This window comes from Astyanax mexicanus, chromosome 5 (assembly GCF_023375975.1).
Source record: "Astyanax mexicanus isolate ESR-SI-001 chromosome 5, AstMex3_surface, whole genome shotgun sequence".
NCBI lineage: Eukaryota > Metazoa > Chordata > Actinopteri > Characiformes > Acestrorhamphidae > Astyanax > Astyanax mexicanus.
Window position 1 is genome coordinate 45605252 of NC_064412.1, and position 19161 is coordinate 45624412.

The 19161-nt window shown below is 40.0% G+C and overlaps 1 long non-coding RNA gene across 1 annotated transcript; it reads left to right on the plus strand.

Annotated features, from left to right (window-relative positions):
- Positions 1-16518: 16518 nt before the first annotated feature.
- Positions 16519-17143, plus strand: LOC125802205 (uncharacterized). The gene is made up of 2 exons (XR_007439199.1): positions 16519-16585; positions 17035-17143. It is a non-coding gene; the product is annotated as an uncharacterized LOC125802205 (long non-coding RNA).
- Positions 17144-19161: the final 2018 nt, after the last annotated feature.

Consider the following 19161-nt stretch of genomic DNA (forward strand, 5'->3'; position numbering starts at 1 on the left):
ATTTATCTTCAGGTTTAGGGACTGTGCAGGCAGAGCTGAGCAAAGTCACGTCTGCTCAGATCGCCATCTTGCCTTTTCAGCCCGGTTAGCTAGAAGTGCTTTGTAAACAATGGCATTTTACACAGTGTTTACATTATTGCATTTTATTAAGATATAAGATGCGGTCCAATCTAAAGGCAGCTGCCTAGGTAGTCATTGCCTTTAAGGCAGATCCCTCGTTCGGCAGCATTTTCACCCATAAAGGATCTTATGAGGCAGCGCGTTCGGGACACGCTCTGAAGTCAGCATACCGCATCACGTTTAACGCGCTGTGCTCGTGAGCTCTGTTTACTAATAACTAAAGTTATTAACTACTTACCTCAGGATAAATCTCAAAGCAACTGCAGATATTCCTCTTTACTCACCCAAATATTACAGATAAACTTAAATATTCCCGATTTACTTTAATTATACACTTTTCTTCACTTCGTACTCCGAGTATGGTCAGTTTTATTTACCGTATTTTTCGGACTATAAGGCGCACCGTATTATAAGGCGCACGATGAGTGAACGGTCTATTTTTAGTGTTAGTCCATACACAAGGCGCACTGGATTATAAGGCGCACTAAATGAAACTTTATTTATATCAGTAACAATAACTCTGAGCAATAAATCCTTCACAATATCTGTGAAAAATAACAACATCTCTGAGCAATAAATCAACAAGCACAGCAAGTACGTATTACTCCGCGACGCTCCTGACAACGGTAGCCGCAACGCTCCGACAGACCATAATATTATGTTGAAGCACAGCAAGTACGTATTACTCCGCGACGCTCCTGACAACGGTAGCCGCAACGCTCCGACAGACCATAATATTATGTTGAAGCACAGCAAGTACGTATTACTCCGCGACGCTCCTGACAACGGTAGCCGCAACGCTCCGACAGACCATAATATTATGTTGAAGCACAGCAAGTACGTATTACTCCGCGAGGCTCCTGACAACGGTAGCCGCAACGCTCCGACAGACCATAATATTATGTTGAAGCACAGCAAGTACCGCATTACTCCGCGAGGCTTCTGACTATAATAGCGTGTTGTGCCGAATTCGGTGAATAAAACGGTTTTAAAACAGAGATAAAGATTGGATAAGTTTCATTTCTGGATGAAGTGATTTCCAGCGCTGTTTGGATATAACTGTGGATTACAGGAGACTGGATTGATGGATTCTCTTTAGTCTGGACGCGTTTTGAAGGTAGGACCTGTGGCTGAGCGCGGGTGTGTGTTCGGGGGGTGGCGGCAGTGACCGGAGGTTACCCCAGGACAAAAGGAGAGCCTTTTATTACTGGAAACATGCGCTCTGACGCAGCTCTAATTCATGAAACATACATCCTACAGTAAAAGCACAGTTCTGGAATCCGGAGAGCCAGATGGTTCGAATGGTGTATGACATGACCGCATTCGATGAAATATGGACGAACGATAAACGCAAATATGAGAGTTATGAATTATTAAAATCATAACCAAGGCATATTTCGCCCTAAATGTTTATTTTCTGAAAGGATATTCCGCTAAATAGCTCAAAAGCAGAGATTCTAAGCTTTAAAATGGTATATTGGATGTCTATATTGAACCTGTAACTGTTCATAACTATTCAGAAACACAGCCAGTTATGAAATATTAAATATTTCTGGCCCGCCGGTGGGCCAGCGCGTGTTAAGAGGTTAACTTTACTTAGAAGTGGGCGCTAAAAAGAAACAGTTTGTGCTATTACCCCAGGAAAGGAAAGGAAAGTTTACCGGCACCTTGTTCTGGCCACGGAGCTACAGTGGAAACTAGCTACCCTGAACCACAGCCGAGAGGCAGTACGGCAGTCAAAGGTAACCGCGCGCTAGCCCAAGAGGGGGATCTTTTTCTGGCGTGGGTGAGGAATTCTGCACAACAGAGCGCCGTGTACCACATAAAATCGAGGTCAGTAAACACAAGCAAAATCCATACACAAGGCGCACTGCATTATAAGGCGCAATGACGATTTTTGGGAAAAAATAAGTATTTTAAGTGCGCCTTATAGCCCGAAAAATACGGTATGTATTTCATTTATTTTTGATTAGATGCTTTACAGAAATGCATGAGTAATGTAACCATAACATAATAAATATTTTATATAAGCCATCAAAGCTAAATTATCAAACTAAGCTACGTTTCACACAGTTTTACCTTTTAGTTACATAAATAAGAAACATAACATGTTTCATAAACTTCTTTATTTGCAAATAATTGTGAAATTTACCCATACCCACTAGTTGAGATGTGATACTAAAATAAGCATAGTGGCAATAAAAACACAACGAGCTAAATTCATAATGTTAAGAGAGAAAACTTTATTAAAATCAAAGAAATAACTCTTAATAAAGGGAGATAACGCTGCCTCCAGCCAGTCTAACCGGAGTTCATCTTTCCTGGCCCTCGTTCAGTCCTGTGGAGAAAATAATCTGAATTAGTAACAGAGCTAACAGCGCATAATTCCACTATTTACACATTAAATCACTCAGTTACACTGTAATCCACAGTAACTCCATCTAAAAGTTAAACTATTTACACATTAAATAACTTAGTCATACATAACATTGACTTAAAACAGTTAAACGTTTTATACTGGACGGCCAGGTTATCTTTGTTTCCTAGCGGGGGCTTCTTTAACGCTGCAGCCGCGTTTGGTACTCTGTAAGTCGGCTAGATACGTGTTTTAGCGCAACAAGCTAACGGTAGCTTCAAACTTAAAACAGTCTAAAATATACTAGTCTGATAAACACACGCAGCGGTGAGTGGGAATACAGGAGAAAATTACTTACATTTGTACAAAAACTCCCTTGCAGTGCCGGCTCCGTCCGCCATGTGTTTAAATCTGAGCGCTGGAGCGCTGAGCTGGTGAAATTCATCGTGAAGCATGCATCTCACGCTGCTTTCAGAATAGGGATAAAATAGGGCAGATGCTCATGTAGGAGCACATGCTACCTTCCAATATAATATTGCATTTGTGTTCGCTATAAACTCCACAGATCCTGTAGTACTCGCTGCTAAAAATGCAAACAGGAAGTAAGAGTGCCGGTATAAACCAAAGCGGAAATACGTCACTGCTCCTGATGCATAGAGCCTATTGTGTTTATTGATCTCTCGTTTTTATTTTTGTATGCGGAGCTCTATCCAGAAGCTGTGATTGGCTGGGCAGTATCTGGCATGTGCTGAAAGTGAGCGTTGTGATTGGCTCAGTTCATCGGTAGTCAACATCCTATCTAAAAGGGATCAGCTGTCCCATTTCCCCAATTACAGCTCCTTCCCTCCATTCCTCCTCCTCGATTCCTCCACCTTCTTCCGGGGTAGGAGAGGGGGAGTAGGAAAGAAGGAGTAGGAGAGGAGGAGTAGCAAAAGTTTCTGGACGCAGCCGAGGAGACGAGTTTATGCAGCTTGCAGACTCCACAGTTCTCTGAGTCTGATATTTTTCAGTTCTTTTACTGTTTAAAAGAGAGTAAACTGCTACCAGTCCAGTTTAAGGAGCAGTTAGCATTAGTGGCTAACCGCCGCACGAGCTCTTATCACAGTTTATAAGCCAGTGTATTGGACTGTAGTTGGCGCGTTTGCCATGTAGAACAAGCTACTTGGGAAGAACCGCTAGCTGATAGCACCCTGGGTTACCGGAACACTCAGGGTTCCTCAGTCTAGCCTCCGAGGGACGTGAATGCTGCCCGATTGCGCTCCGAGTTACCAGAATGCTCAGAATTCCTCGGGTGGGCCAAGAGATGCTGATGGACAAGTTGTAAGCACACCACACCGAAGTACTGACTGAAGTATTTCTTCAGTTAAAGATAAGGGATCCACTCACACACAGGCCAAGGAGGGTACGGCACGAGACTGGGAGCCTCCACCACCACAGCTTGCTGGGCGTGGCTTCCCCGCATACGCGTTTGTGGGCAGAAAAAAGCCCAACGTTGACTTTGCTGCGTGTAAGTTGGACAAGCTTGTGATTTGTAGTGTTAGTTAGTATTTTTAAACTCATTCCTTATCTTTATCTTCTTCATCTGTTTTACTTCAACGCAAGTGCTGGGCAAACAAATCTTTTTACAGATTATAGCAGTGATGTATGTGGATTATATGTTTAGGTTGGGGCTGAAGCTTAATAATTTCAGCAACTGTATCTTGTAAAATTGAGACCAATTAAATGAATTAAATCATATTTTAAACGTTGTTTTTCAGGTGGAACTGGACACACTGTTCACTGTACTGTAGGTCAGCTGGAAACGTGTGTGTTTTTATGATGTACAGTATTTCTTTTAATAAGAAATAAATTAGTTGTTCATTTTCATGTGTTTATTTAAACATTTAATTGAATGTGCGTACAGAATTTTAAGTAAATACATGCAACAAGAACATTAAAATGCCATATGGGGTGAACATTAAGTGTAATAAATATAGTACATTTTATTGTATGATAGATAGATAGATAGATAGATAGATAGATAGATAGATAGATAGATAGATAGATAGATAGATAGATAGAGAGCAAGCACAGTAAGGAATATAAGACTCTAAACTATACAATTGTAAATGGAGACTTACAAATATATACATAAATATAAAAACTATACAAATGTGTAATCAGTCGTAGAGGTAGTGCAGTAAAATAATAAATTAAGTATAGAAGATAACAGTTATCTAGCTAGCTATAGTACATTTTAACAGTCAGTATGAATGAAATGTCAAAATTGAAACATTGCAACCACATTTTATTTATTTTAAACGTTTAACGTTTGCCATGCTGTGAATTTTTCAAATTATAAAATAGTAAAGATCTAAATAGTAAAGGCAATTGTTTATTCATAGCCAATAATATTATAAATACTTACACACTACACGTATTTTGTTATATTGACATTTAAGTAATATAAATAATCATTAATTGTTGACTAATATTTATTGACATCCATGAGCCTTTTAATCACGGAGGACTTTTTTGTGGCATTCAGCAAAGAAATGGAGCAGTGGTGAGCGAGGTCTCCCTGCCTTACGATGTAGACTTATAATATATAATATAATATAATGTAATAGTACATTCTATATAACATTAAATTTGGTGTTATAGAATAATAGTAATAATAAGCACGGAAGACTTTTATTATGACATTCGCCAGAGCCGTGGTGAGCGAGGTCTCGCGCACAAACGCATATGCAGGGGAAGCCAGCTTTTCCCTTCCAAAACGTGCCACCGGAAGTGTGCTGCTGAGGGATGAGAGGACCATTTGAGCGAAGCTGTCCATTCACTTCCATTCATTTCGGGGTGTCTTTGAACCAATAATAAATGTATTTCCAAGCCGTTTCCGATAATGACACGGCCTATGTTCTTTTTTACAAAGAACAGATTTTCTGTCATTTGATCCATAAGATTAATAATATGTTCACAGCTTTAGAAAATAACGTTTTCATACAACTATACTAACGATGACGTGAAAGAAACGCGACCCAAAATACCCTGCTGTAGTGTTTGGAGAAGTTGCTCATTAAAATTCTAAAGTACGGAGCCGATTGGCGTCGAACAGGGTCAAAGTAACCTTTTATTATGCAAATATAATAATACTACTAACAGTGATAATACATGGTAGATAGTTAGATAGTAGTAAATAGAAGGAAGATAGGCCATGAGAAGTATAATGTATAGATAAAACTATAGTTTATATTACACATTTATTATTATCATTACAGAGTTTGTAAATGCTTGTTATATAGAAAAACTATGAATATTCTTCAGTAAATCTGTGGACTGATTTTGGCTATCAGTAATTCTAGTTTATATCGTCTGTTCATTCAATAAAAGCCCCATGGGACGGAATGGAGCTTTTCTCACTGTTGAGTGAATAGCTCTGTGCAGCTCCTATAAACAGTACGGTTGTTTGCACGACACGCAGCAGATTCGCGTCATGTTGGCGGTTGCGCAATCTCTCACTTTCCCGGTTAACGCCCCACGAGAAGCCGATCAGGAAGTGACACGATTGGCCTCACCTGGCTCCGTTGAAATCAGCGGGGCGGCTTGGTCCAGTTAATATATACTGTCAATGGGTGGTGCAGCTGTGGTGGTGGAGGCTTCCAGTCTCGAGCCGTATACTGTTACACAGGCCTGCACCTTTTATTATTTTATTATTTTTTGCCGGCTTTAAAAAGTGTATTTAAAGAGTATAAAGAGTGACCGGTCACATTAGCATTGTCTAGCCAGAGCCAAGTACTCTTAGGTTGTATTTTATTATAATAGAGTTGAGTTTTATATTTGAGTTCACATTTAAGTGAGTTTACAGTGAGTTAAATAAGTCTAGTCACTGTTGTTTAAGGGAAAACAACCCATCTGTTTAAAACTGTTTTTATTTCTCCTTTTAAAGGTATTTGGTGTACTAGTTTTGTATTATTATAAGAGTGATCATTAAAAGTTGTTTATATATGTGATCTACTGCATAGCAGTTGTTGTATAAGCTAAACGTTTCTGAACTATATTACAAGCTAAACATTTATGAACTATACTACATTCTAAGAGTTTCTAATCATTTAGTCATATAAATTGGTTATTTACAGTACTTGATTTTTGAGTATTGAAAAATCTGAAAATTCTAAATCTCTATTTATTTTTATTTTTTACTGTTGACATTTTGTGTAATATTGTATTTTCATCTGCATTGAGAGTTATAATATTATAATACAATCCATTTCTAAAACGGTGTCTGTGTCCACTTTCTGTGTATATGGTTGGTACGGATAGCAAAGTTAGAACGGGGAAGGTTAAGCTAACTATTAGCAATGGGCTCCTTGCACTCACGGCTTTGGCGAATTTCCGTTTTCAAATAAAGCTGCTTGGACGTTTCCGGTTGTATTGTTTACATTCGCCTGTATAGGCAAAACTTAAATTTTTTACTGGCGAGAGGTCAAAAAGAAGTTTTCAGCACTGTTGTGTTTCTTTTTGCACGGCGTCTGCTAATTTTTTGGGAGCTTTAGGGTTTCATAGCTTCCCGGCTCAGACAACAGTGGCTAATAAACATCAGTCAGGACCACTTTACCATTTCGTCATATGAAAAACGTCAGAAGGTTGGAGAAGACTGGCAAAGCATGCAGTGCCACTGCTTTTTAAATGGAATAATTAACAGGTGAGAACCACACCCACAAACTCAAAATAAAAAACACCACCCCCTCTGTGGTAAAAGAGGGCTACAGAAACTTAGCAAGCTACCTAACTCAATGTGTTTCTTTTGTTTGCAGTTGATGTAACTATGTTTTATGCTAGGATTCATAAATGGCTGATGGCCATGCACTTGCGATAATGTGGACCATGCTCAATTAAATATCAGAATACTTCTGTCAGGTTCTATTTTTAGCTTTTTCAGCAGCCCACCAGGAATTTTCCTGATACACCCCACGGTCAGCCCACCCCTCCTGAGCTTGCAGAGTAATATTATAAGATTACAGAATAATATGACTTGGACTATGCAGTTTTACACATTTCCAGAGAGGCAGCTACACAACATGAATAACATATTCCTCTGCTGAAAAATGCAGAAGCACTGTGGCATTAAAATACCAATCTGTCAGAGCGCTCCTTAAGGGGAATGGCAAGTGACACTCTGATTGGTTTACATTTCATGTTATATCCAAAACACACCCCTGATTAAAATAATTATTACATACCTTTGTTTAAAGCCGCACAAGGCATGCTTTTCCCAGTTAGCATATAGATTACTAAAACAGGGCCCTAGGTCATAAATTAGATTCATCCAAACAGCCCACATTACTTTTGGAAAAAAGCTAATGTTTCAGTCTCGATTACTTGCATGTTGCTGTGACAGACAAGCAGACTGGGGTTTTGCATGGTGGTTGTCGAAGGACCTACCCTATTCTGAACTGAAACACCAATGCTGTCCCCCTGAGGCTCTGATCCTATTGTATTATGTGAGTAAAAGGCCCTGGAGACACAAGAAAAGAATTTCTGCATACAAAGGGGTGGGTGAGGGTAGGAGTGTGTGCTGGGAGCATTGTACAGGGGGATGGGTGGCTGCAGGTGGAGGGGCAAGTGTGAACAAGTCTGTCCAGATCACATTACACCAACCGGTTTGTCCACTTATGAATGACAACATGCTTCTCTTGAGTCATTCCATAACATATAAAGATGTGTATTTTCTAGTCCTTTTAAATACACACTGGTACCTTTGTAAAGTATGCTGGATGCATGGCGGGTAATTTCCTGACAACCTGTAAACCGACTCTTAACGCGACTCCAAACAACTGTAAGAGTATTTCTTGTCTATCCTTTTAACGTGTCTAGCCAGAGGCTACAATATCATTTTACTAAGGAAAATGGCAAATCCACACAGGTCTAATATATTTAGGTGTGTAGCAGTGCCAGTAATGAAAGCAGTTAGGGTTCATGTAAAATTCAATGTAATCTGTAGTGGAGAGTGAACAGCTAGTCCGAGGCATGTTGTATAAACTGGATGATGAGCAGCTGATCTGTGGTGGGTGATGGAGAAGAGCTGACTTCCAGAAACTTCCATCAGTCTGGCCAGACAAGGGACAGGAGAGCCTGAAGGGCCAACATCCATCAGTATCGGGCTGGACAGGTGGGCAAACAGCAAGTTGATATTCAAAGTTGATATTCATTTTTATGTAAAGAAGTCATGTACTATTTTTTCTGTGTCATGCAAGGGTAAGGCATTTTTAGCCAATGTTACCGAAGTGTAGAAAAGCTATGTATGTGTTTATCAAATGCTAGATCTAAATCTATGATAACGGCAACATTTTTAGCTGAGACAGGTGTGACTGGAAGTCAGACAGATTTACCATTAAGTCTGATCATTTATTTCTAGAAACTTTATGTGACATCTTTTACACAATCCTTGAATTCTTAGTTTGTCATTAGGTTTGGCTGATATGAAGAGCTGTGTGTCTTCCCAATAACAATAAAAATTTACATCATGTAAATTGTACAGTCATATGAAAAAGTTTGGGCACCCCTATTAATCTTAATCATTATTGTACTAACAGAAAATGTGCAATATGCATTAAACCAAAATTTGACCGGTGCAAAAGTATGGCCCCCCTTATCATTTTATTGATTTGAATACTCCTAACTACTTTTTACTGACTTACTGAAGCACAAAATTGGTTTGGTAACCTCATTGAGCTTTGAACTTCATAGCCAGGTGTATCCAATCATGAGAAAAGATATTTAAGGTGGCCAATTGCAAGTTGTTCTCCTATTTGAACCTCCTCTGAAGAGTGGCATCATGGGCTCATCAAAACAACTCTCAAATGATCTAAAAACAAAGATTGTTCAACATCGTTGTTCAGGGGAAGGATACAAAAAATTGTCTCAGAGATTTAACCTGTCAGTTTCCACTGTGAGGAACATAGTAAGGAAATGTAAGACCACAGGGACAGTTCTTGTTAAGCCCAGAAGTGGCAGGCCAAGAAAAATATCAGAATATCAAAATATCAGAAAGGCAGAGAAGCATGGTGAGAACAGTCAAGGACAATCCACAGCTCCAAAGAGCTGCAGCATCATCTTGCTGCAGATGGTGTCACTGTGCATCGGTCAAAAATACAGCGCATTTTGCACAAGGAGAAGCTGTATGGGAGAGTGATGCGAAAGAAGCCATTTCAGCAAGCACACCACAAACAGAGTCGCCTGAGGTGTGCTTTTGCAAATCAATGTTGTGCTTCAGTAAGTCAGTAAAAAGTAGTTAGGAGTATTCAAATCAATAAAATGATAAGGCTGCCCATACTTTTGCACCGGTCAAATTTTGGTTTAATGCATATTGCACATTTTCGGTTAGTACAATAAACCTCATTTCAATCCTAAAAATATTACTGTGTCCATCAGATATTAGATATATCAAAATGAAATGGCTGTTGCAAACACCCAAATATTTAGAACTAAAAATGATTAAGATTAATAGGGGTGCCCAAACATCTTCATATGACTGTAAATAACTTTGCACAGTGGTAGCAAATATAATGTAAATAATATTGGTCCTAAGAGCCTTGTGGAATTCCATAACTTATATACATACTGTAATTGGAAGACATATCATTTATCTTCACAAACTGATAACAGTCAGTTAAGTATGATTTGAACCATTATAAGGCAGTTCCAGTTACACCGACTATGTTCTCTATTCTTTCTAGAAGGATAGTATAAACTAAAGCTATCTCACTGCTATGATGATGCTTAAATCCAGATTGAAATTTTTCATAGATCTGGTTTCTTTGCAGGTAAGAGCAAAGTTGTTGTACATTTAGATGAACTGTATGAGTTTTTTGAAGTTTCTGTTTGATTCGGAGGACAGACACAGTCTGAATACACTGGTATCTAGGTAACGTCTCATTGCAGCTCGCAGACAGTCAGTTGAGCCTCATAGTCTGTGGCTTGGTCCTGGCTCTAGATTGTCAGCAGCTATGTTACAGACTATGCTGCACAAAAGTAAGGCAGCACCCTCCTGTGTGCTGTGGACACCATTTCTACCTTAAAGACCAGATTTGCCCTCAAAGAAAGTATAAGGATGGGGCCAGAGCAGATTACCTCCTTGGACAGTGTCTGGGCCTGTTTTATCACCTTTTTAATATTAGACTTAGTTACTTCAGCAGAGGAGATGATTATACATTCGTTTTGGTTACCTGTGCATAACTCTCGCAAGACACATTTAACATCTATCGAAAAATACAGTGCTGATTTAATCTTGGATATTTGCTCATTTTAGGAATAATCTAATAATTTATTTTAAGTAATTTGAATTTGAAATAAGCTCAAAAAGTCACCAGTCAAGTTGTTCTTAATCTTGAGCAGGCCAAGGGATGTTAACTTTTTTCTGAGATAAATTAATGGCTGATGTTTGATATCAGAACGGTGTTACTGTAATGTTTAGATATGGTAAGTTCTGCTGTTTGATATGATATGTGTATGATGCCAGTACCTTACTCTGCTCTTCAGTTCTAAATGTCAGAATATCAGCACCAGGCTTTCCTGCTTTTCTGTGTGTATTCAGTGTTTATAGCTGAATTCTACAGAGCCCATGAGGGGCTGTGGATAAAAAAAAAATTAAGTGAATAATTTGCAATTCGTACTCGCAATTTTTATGCACACAAAGATAAAAAGCTTGGAGGGAAAGGAGCATTTTTGGCTCTTGAAATGTTGCAGGGCTGCTGATTACTAATGCTCTAGTGTTACAGTTAGATAATGCAGTGTCCAGATTATGGTCAGTTCCGCCGCGGCCACATGCCTGCCATGTGGGAAGAGCGTGCACAGTCCTTCATAGAGCTTAACCAACAATATACACAAATACAGTCAATTACAGTCATAAATAAAGGAAACAAACATTTTACTGATGCAGGATGACTGTATGTGTGTTATTAAAATCATATCAAGTCAAATTATGATGCCACGTGGATGTATATTAATTTCTTATTTATAACAAAAATATAATGTAAAGAAGTATAATATTATAAATATACTATATAAATAAACAATATACTAATATACTAAATAAACTATAAGACAAAGGTCCAAATGTACACCGTAAAAAAAAAAAAAAAATGGAAATAAAGAAAATATAAATTAATGTAATGCAATGTGTAACAGTTGTCTATGAATGACTCATATATGAGCTGCTTTAAATCTGTAACATTATATAAAATCAAACTGGGTGGTCTAAAATACTATTACTACTCACTGTAAAAACATTCTGTGAAATACATAGTAGTATACTGTGTTCCTGCACAATTAACTTCTGTAAATACTTGAAGAAGAAGAAAAAGTTCGAAAAGTGGAGCAGCACTGAATTCACCATAAGTATCATACAGCACAATGCTGTCTCTTGACTAACTTTATAAAAACTTTTACTTGCCCTGAGAGCCTCTTCTTAACATGATGTGCTTAACAAACCAGTTTGGTGATTCTGTATATTAACCTTCATGTTCATTTCTGTTTGGTTTATTGTCAGAATGAATCCTGACTCCAGCAAGTGCAGTGTAAAGTGCGAAGAACTGTAAAGCGGAAAACATCAGATAGGAATCCATGCGTCATTTCTTTAATAAGTACTACAAAGTTTGACTGGCAAAATAATCAGATTAACTTGTTGTTCCTCACTTACTGAAGAAAAAAAAATAGTTAATGATTATTGTTTGCTGTGTCTCTGCAGATTTTGTTAATAAATAATGTCATGCAGTACATGGCATTAAAGAAATGCTTATGTTTAACAGTGATTTACTGCGGACTGCAAAATACAGCAGTAAGGTATCATTCAAAGTCAAAAGTCAAAGTGGTTTTTATTGTCATTTCAGCTATATACAGAGTACACAGTGAAACGAAACAACGTTCCTCCAGGGACCATGGTGCACATAAACACAGTGTAGACAGAACAATAAGTGCAACAGTACAAAAAGTGCAGACAGACAATACAACACAATACAGACAAAGAATAATAAATAACAAGACAGTGTGCAAATTATGCAGTGTGCAAAAAAGACCAGTGAGGTAGTAATTACCTCTATTACGCAGTGTGCAATAGAGTCCAGTGAGGTAGTAGGGTTTTTAGTGCTTTCCATTTTCTGGGGTAAATGGGGTAAGAGTGACAGTGGTGTATGTACAGAAAAAAACATCAGTTCAGTCTCTGCAGTTGAGGAGTCTGATGGCTTGGGGGTAGAAGCTGTTGCAGAATCTGGTCGTGCTGGACCGGATTCTGCGGTACCTTCTTCTCGAAGGCAGGAGGGAGAGAAAAGTTTGTGTGAAGGATGGGTGGGGTCAGGTTGTGCTCTCCTGAAGTCAACAACCATTTCCTTTGTCTTGTCCACATTCAGGTGAAGGTTGTTGACTGTACACCAGTCTGTCAGCCGCTGCACCTCCTCTCTGTATGCTGACTCGTCGCCTTTGGTGATGAGACCCAGCACGGTTGTATCATCGGCGAACTTGATAAAGCTGTTAGAACTGTGTTTTGCAGCACAGTCATGAGTCAGCAGGCTGAACAGCAGAGGACTCAGGACACTGCCCTGGGGGGCCCCAGTGTTCAGTGTGATGGTGCTGGAGGTGCTGCCCCCGAACCGGACTGACTGGGTTCTGGGACGATATGCAAACTGCAGGGGGTCCAGTGAAGAGGGCAGTTGTGTCTTGATGTTCCTCATGACTAGCCTCTCGAAGCACTTCATGATGATGGGTGTAAGTGCAACGGGACGGTAGTCATTGAGGCAGGACACTGTGGACTTCTTCGGCACGGGGACAACGGTGGTGGACTTGAGGCACGTTGGGACAGTGGCGCTGCACAGGGAGATGTTGAAGATGTCCGTGAGAACATCTGTCAGCTGGTCTGCGCACTCCCTGAGCACTCTGCCGGGGATGTTGTCTGGTCCTGCAGCTTTCCGTGGGTTGACCCTGCGCAGAGTGTTCCTCACGTCCACTGCAGTCAGGCACAACACCTGCTCGTCCGGCTTGGGCATGGTCTTTCTCACCAACGTGTTGTTTTGTGCCTCAAACCGTGCATAAAAGTTATTCAGGGCATCAGGGAGGGAGGCATCACGTTCACAGGACGGTGGCATTGTCCTGTAGTTGGTGATTGCCTGGATGCCCTGCCACATGCGCCGTGCGGCACCCGTGTCCTTGAAGTGGCTGTGGATTCTCTGGGCGTGTGCGCGCTTTGCCTCTCTGATGGCTCGTGACAGGTCGGCTCTCGCTTTCCTCAGGGCCACCTTGTCACCCACTCTGAAGGCGGAGTCACGGGTCCTCAGCAGCGCACGTACCTCAGCAGTCATCCAAGGCTTCTGGTTTGGGCGTGTGGTGATGGTCTTGGAGACAGTGACATCATCAATACACTTGCTGATGTAGCCAGTGACTGATGCTGCATACTCCTCCAAATCAACAGAATCGCCTTCAGTAGATTCGATTCGATGTCCCATGCAGTGCACTCAAAACAGTCCTGAAGGGCAGAGATGGAGCCTGCCGGCCAGGTTTTCACCTGCTTCTGAACTGGTCTGGAGCGTCTGATGAGTGGTGTGTATGTTGGAGTCAGCCACACACACATGTGGTCCGAGAACGCGAGGTGGGGGCGGGGCTCCGCCCGGTACGCGCTGGGGATGTTTGTGTAAACAAGATCCAGCGCGCTCGCTCCTCTCGTTGCAAAGTCCACATGTTGATGGAATTTAGGGAGCACTGACTTATGATTTGCGTGGTTGAAATCTCCGTCGATAATAAACAGTCCGTCTGGGTGTTTGTTCTGCAGATCGCTGATAGTCCGATAGAGTTCACACAGAGCCTCTTTAGCATTAGCACCAATGCTAGCGCTGGGTGTGATGTAAACAGCAGCTATTAGCACGGCGGAGAACTCCCGTACTAAATAAAAAGGTCTGCACTTGACTATCAGGAACTTCACCAGCGGAAAGCAGTGTTTGGCGACAGTCACAGCGTTGTTACACCATTCCGTGTTGATGTAAACACACACGCCTCCACCGCGGGTCTTCCCGGATAGAGCCGCGCTCCTATCTGCTCTGAACGCGGTTAGCCCGGCTAGCTGAATGGCGCTGTCCGGAATGTTGTCGTTCAGCCACGATTCCACAAAAACCAAAACAGCTGGAGTCGAATGTAGTCCAGTTTATTGTCGAGGGAACAGACTTTTGCCAGAAGGAGCGATGGTATAGCCGGCCGGCTAGGACTAGCCTTTAGCCTCGCGCGGATCCCGGCTCTCTTTCCGCGCTTCCGCTTTCGCTCGCACCGCTTGTGATGGCACTTCCGCTGGGCTCCGGCGTCAGGAAACACCGCGGGCTGCAGGCCTGGGTCTCTTAGCAGGCTAAGCTCAAGTAGCGTCTGCAGAACCTCGTCCGGTAGCTTGTTTTCTGGCTGATTTCTCCACTGTAGCAGGGTCTGGCGGTGGTAGAACATGTGCACGGGTGTTCCGATGCACATATTTGCAGGAAATAAACGGAAAAAACGACAAATAGTAACACAAAAGCACCATTTAACGGACCCGGAGCGGCCGCTGCGTGTTAACGCGCCGCCATCTTGGGTGGGTCATCTGTTGTGAAAACATTAATGTAAATAAAAACACAATACACATTTTTTGTACAGTCTAGTCAATACAACTATACACAAAATTACAGTATGCATAAAACATTTTTACAGGCTAATTTACTATTTAGCTGCTGCCAGTGCTACAGTGATTTTTGTCTTTACAGTAACTTACTGTTACTTTATTTCACAGTAAGTTACTACTTATTCAATTACTGCCAGTTACTTACTGTCAGTCTTTTAAGATATTTAGTGAATGGGCAGTTCATATAATAATTTGGATCAATTTGATCATTTATTCCAATGTGCTTAATAGGTACATAAATATCATAATATTACACTAAAAACAGTTAAACTGTTTATACAACTAATTTGTATGTCTAATCTAAATTACACTTGTATGCAAATTATATGTAAATTAAACCATTTAAACATTTTCTAATACATCCTTACAAATCAAAACTATAATGCAGATTTATGACGTAACCAGATTTAAGAAGGGGTGCATTTCCTTGGAGGCTGACTGAATGTTATTGAGAAATTAATAAACACATTTCCACATTGCATCATAACTTTTCTCTTGATATGGTTTTCATAACCATCCTAGTCATCCTGCATAAGTAAAATGTTTGTTTCCTTTACTCATGACTGTAATTCACTGTATTTGTATAAATTGTTGGCAGTGTTGGGAAGTAACTTATTACAGGTAACAGCGTTACGTAATCAGATTACAAATTATGAGTAACTGTAATCCATTACAGTTACTGCTTCAGTAAGTGGTAATCAGATTACCGTTAATAATCTGTAAAATAAATAAATGGATTACATTGCGGTACTTTCCTATTTTTGGTCTTCCAATCCAACACTGACAAAACGCAATCACATTCACATAAATCACAACATCAGGATATTCTATGATTCACAACCTCCGCTCAGAATGTTTTCACTGCAGAAGCGCCCCCTAGCGGGCCCGTTCTGACTATGTAAATTAGAATGCTTAAAAGCATCAAAATTCTAAACACACCGACCAACTAACCAACTCATATTCTTTAGTACTACTTTAACTACCTGCATGCAAATTTACAACCATCTACATGAAACCAGTCGCCAGAAATATCCAACTGAAAACAGCCTGTTTTTTCACATTATTTACAGGGGGAACACGCCTCCCCAACAAATAGCCTCATAAAATATTATTAGTATGTAAAATAACCTCAGATTATATTATAGAAAATTCACTTACTATCACAGCATCCACAATACAGCACTGAACCTCAGATAGCTGCGGTCCAATCTGAAGCTGCCCAACTAGGCAGCATTTACAGGCAGCATAGGCGCGTTCCGAGAAAAGGACTGTTCCATTCGGAAGGTAGCATGTGCTGCCTACCTGGGCAGATGCCTTATTTTACCCCGATTCTGAAGGCAGCCTGAGATGTATCCTTGACGCCATGATGCATTTCACCAGCTCAGAGTTCCAGCGCTTAAAACATGGCGGACGGAGCCGGCACTGCGGGGAGTTTCACTACAAATGTAAGTAATTTTCTCCTGTATTTCCACTCCCCGCTGCGTGTGTTTATCAGACTAGCATATTTTAGACTGTTTTAAGTTGTTTTCCAGTGTTGTTGTCGCCTGTACTTTATTTAATGTAAGACCTGACTGGGTGAAGCTACCGTTAGCTTATCGCGCTAATTTACCGGGTAAGCTAACACGGATCTAGCCGAGTTACAGAGTACCAAACGCGGCTCCAGCGCTGAAGAAACCCCGCTAGGAAACTAAGATAACCTGGCCGTCCAGTATAAAACCTTTAACTGTTTAAGTCACTCTCATGTATAACTGAGTGATTTAATGTGTAAATTTTAACTGTTAGAGGGAATAACTGAAGAATAACCTGTAACTCAGTAATTGAATGTGTAAATAGTGAAATTATGAGCGTGTTCTCCATAAACCACTGTTACTAATTCAGATTATTTTGTCCACAGGGATGAACGCGGGCCGGGGAAGGTGAACCCTGGTCAGACCGGCTGGAGGCAGCGCCTTTATGAATAGTTTTTTTCTTTAAATTTAATAAAGTTTTCTCTCTTAACATTATTATTTTTGCTTGTGTTTTTATTGTCACTACTTATTGTAGTATCACATCTCAACTCCTGGGTATGGGTAAATTTCACACTTATTTGCAAGAAGTTTATGAATCATGTTATGTTTGTGTTTTATGCAACTAAAAGGTAAAAATAGATAAGCTGACTGTGTATGAATGTACTATTTTGTGAAACGTAGCTTAGATTGATAATTTAGCTCTGATGGCTTATACAAAATATTTATTATATTATGGTTTCATAACTCATGCATTTCTACAAAGCAAATTAAATGCATAAATAAAACTGACCATACTCTGAGTATGAAGTGAGGAAACGTGTGTAATTAAAGTAAATCATGAATATTTAAGTTTATCTGTAATATTTGGATGAGTTAAAGAGAAATAGCTGCCGCTGCATTGAGTTTTTAGTAAACAGAGCTCAGGAGTACAGCGCGATAGATGTGATGGCGTATGCTGACTCCAGAGTGTGTCCCGAATGCGCTGCCTTATAAGATCCCTTATGGGTGAAAATGCTGCCGAACGAGGGAGCTGCCTTTGAAGGCAATGACTACCTAGGCAGCTCCCTTCAGATTGGACCGCAGCTATAATGTCAAAAAAGTCCTTTATTCGCCTGCTCACTTCTCCTCACACACATGCGTTTATTTTCAGCGCAACCGGAACGTAATATTCTCAAGCTCCTAGCGACCACACAATGTAATGTTTTCACGTGAAGTTGTATGTGAATACAAAGCTAAGGATGTCTGTCCTCTTCTAGATTCTGTGGTTTTTATTGGTCTACAAACCCCTACTTTTCTAGAGTGATCGTCTTTTGAACCAATAACGTGAGCGCTGGATCAATCCAATCCAATCAAATCAGGTCATAAGCCTTGCTCCAGGGTCACAAAAGTGATTGACACCTATTTCAACCAATAGTCCACCCTTAGACGAAAACACTGGTACGTAATTTGCCCTGATTGGTCTCCTAATGGCTGGGGGTGGGGCATGCCTAACTGCTGTCACAAAAATCCGTCTACTAAACAAAGGTGCGCCCACAGCGCGCATACGTGTGATTTTGTGTCATTTCATCAAAAAATATTAATATTACTCTGAAATAGACTTACATTAATTTATTTTATCACAAACAAACAAAAATATTACAAACTCGTGTTGTGACAGATTTACTTGTGTATCTTTGTATTAGATTAGGGGCGCTCTGGAGAGGTATTGAACACTTTGGAGACGCCTGGTGGACACCACCTAATATAATGCAGTGTAACTCTTCAATGCTTTGTGGTATAAATTACAAATTTAGTAATTTGTTTGTCAACAAACAATCAGGAATCAGGAAATGTAGAGAATGATTGACTATTCATCACCAACATCCATACACACATTGTAAACTCTAAATATAACAGGCGCTTTTTTTTTTTTTTTACATTTTCTTTTGCATTTGATGTTCTCAAATGGAACCTAAATAATGGAAATTAAAGTGTTGAAGGTTTGAGGTATCGTACATTATCGTATCGCTGACTAAAATAATCGTATCGTATCGTAATGAATCTTGTGATTTACACCCCTAGATAATCCTGGCAAAAAATCCACCTGCAGAAAGTGGCAAACCTGCAAATAGATAGCTTATAGTTGTTGTTACATTGTTTGGTTTTTATTGATTTTATCACCAATTTATAGGAGTGTTTCATAAAATTGTTTGATGAAATGGTTTAATAAGAATTTGTATAGGGTGATTGAAAAGGCTTTTATTTGTTTATCTATTTGTTAACTGGAAAGAAAAATAAAAGAATAATATGCAATATGTGGTTGCTACATTCATTCAGGCTTAAAAACGACAATATTGTAAGTAATCCTAAGAAATCAGATTACGTTACACACTTGAAGTAATGTTACTGATTACGTTACAAATTACATTTTGAGTGATGTAATCAGTAATCTGTAAGGGATTAAATTTTAAAAGTAACCTTCCCAACACTGATTGTTGGTAAATAAGCTCCACGAAGGACTGCGTGCGCTCTAC